The following is a 1,925-nucleotide window of genomic DNA, read 5'->3' on the forward strand; positions in this document are numbered from 1 at the left end:
CAAGCTGCATAGAGAGAGTTTCTCTTGTTATGTGTTATGTTTCAGGTTAAAGATGGCTCAGAAAGGCAAGTGTTACAGTTGCTAATCTATAAGCATTAGACTAGTGTGTATGAGAAACATGGTATAGTATGCAAAATCTACACTTACCCTCAACACTGTCTTTTTATTACTGATTTATTGCTGACTAGCTTTTTCTTTGTTTGTTGTAACTCAACAAGAGAGAACAGAGATTCATGAGGAGCAGAGGGAAACTTTGAAATCCTTTTTTAAGGAGGGAATGACACATGTTGGTTAACCCTTAAGATCAAGAGCTGCATCAGCTAAAACCTGTCATAGTGCAGCACTAAAGTAAACCTTAAATCTAACAATCAACATGTCAAATAAATACATACTTGTTGCTGTACTGCTAGTACAAATTACAAAATGGAACGGATGGAAGTTTTTTTGTGTTAAAATTCAGTTTAATTGGTGTAATACCATTTAATTATTTTGTTTTCTCTCTTTCAGAGCTGGATTGGGAACTACAAAAGGTCCTTTAAAGCTTCCTCTGAGCCCTCGGCCCTCAAAGCTGCAACTTCATACACGAGAGCTGTCGCCATACAATCTTTTTTTGTAGGGACATTCTCAGAAACAAAGGTGAGACAATATTTAATAAATGCTTTTAATTGTTATACTAAAAGGTTTGTTGTTGTACATAGTGGCCATATTTACATAAGGGGTTCACAAGGGTTGTGAAACTGGTTTTCAGGATAGGATTTGGCAAGTACTTCACACACTGAAGTTGCATTCATCAATATAAGACTGCTGTGTCTGTTGAAAAGAATCAGGTCATTTACTTTACACGTTATGTTGTTTTTACAGAGTTGTTACAGAGAAATGGGTTTCACAACCCAAGTGTGAACCAGTGTGTTGGACAGATTGTCTCTGTATGAATGTAGTTAAAAAAGTGATACAAACTCTACAGTTTTCTGTGCATCAGTTTTTTTTCTCAGGCACAATGAACAATATAAACAGCAGGTGGTCCACATTAGGGGAAGACGAGAAGCAGAAATACTACAAGAGGCAGCAGCACTGAGGGGACAAGGGCAGGCTGAGGACCGTAGCCCTGAGATGAGGCTCAAAAATTAAAAAGCAACAAACCAGGGCGCTTGACAGAGGTGCAACGTACAACGACGATTTGACACAGAACAAAGGAAGAACACGGACTAAATACATATATATATATATATATCTACAGCAGCTACTTCAGGAAGAGTGCTAATCGTACAGCTGTACTGGCTACAGCAGAGTGCTTGGGCCTGGATAACCTGAAAGTGAAGGTAATAAAAAATATCTATTCCATATTTGGAGGGACCTGATATGTTATGACTTAATATGCTTTCATCTCATGGCTCTAAATATCTTTAGGAAGTGAAGGACAATGAACTCAAGAAATGACCAACAGCCAAGGGGATGTATGGCTTTCTGGCCACCTACCGCTTTGTGGCATCGGTATACCTGCAAGTGGATGTGCTGCCACATCTCAGCTGGCTGTCAAAGGTCTTCCAGAAGGAAAATGTAAACTTGAGACCATGAGACCATCAGCCACCTGGGTCTTTCCTGTCAAAGCTCCACACAGACCTGGACAACCCTGTGGGACTCAGGGCTTATAATATTGTCCATGAGGAGGAGAGGAACAAGAGAGGAAGACGTAAAGAGGGACTGACCAGGGAGGAGCTCTGGGCTCGGTTCAGGATCCAGGTATGTTTGTTTTAGATGCCTGTTAAGTGGTTTGTATATGGACAAAAAAGTTCAGTTCAATAATTTGTTGTTGCTATGGTTTGGTGATGGATCCGTATATTGATGGCCTGCTGGAGAGCCTGGAGAGGAGGTTCCAGAACCTAGACCATTTAGGGGCCTTCTATGTGCTCAGCCCTCAGGCAGTG

General features: G+C 40.8%; 1 long non-coding RNA gene across 1 annotated transcript; it reads left to right on the forward strand.

Moving 5' to 3' along the window:
- Positions 1-534: 534 nt before the first annotated feature.
- On the forward strand, positions 535-1,695 carry LOC122862212. Its single transcript, XR_006374653.1, has 3 exons — positions 535-636; positions 980-1,319; positions 1,408-1,695. It is a non-coding gene; the product is annotated as an uncharacterized LOC122862212 (long non-coding RNA).
- Positions 1,696-1,925: the final 230 nt, after the last annotated feature.

This window comes from Siniperca chuatsi, linkage group LG15 (assembly GCF_020085105.1).
Source record: "Siniperca chuatsi isolate FFG_IHB_CAS linkage group LG15, ASM2008510v1, whole genome shotgun sequence".
Taxonomy (NCBI): Eukaryota; Metazoa; Chordata; class Actinopteri; order Centrarchiformes; family Sinipercidae; genus Siniperca; species Siniperca chuatsi.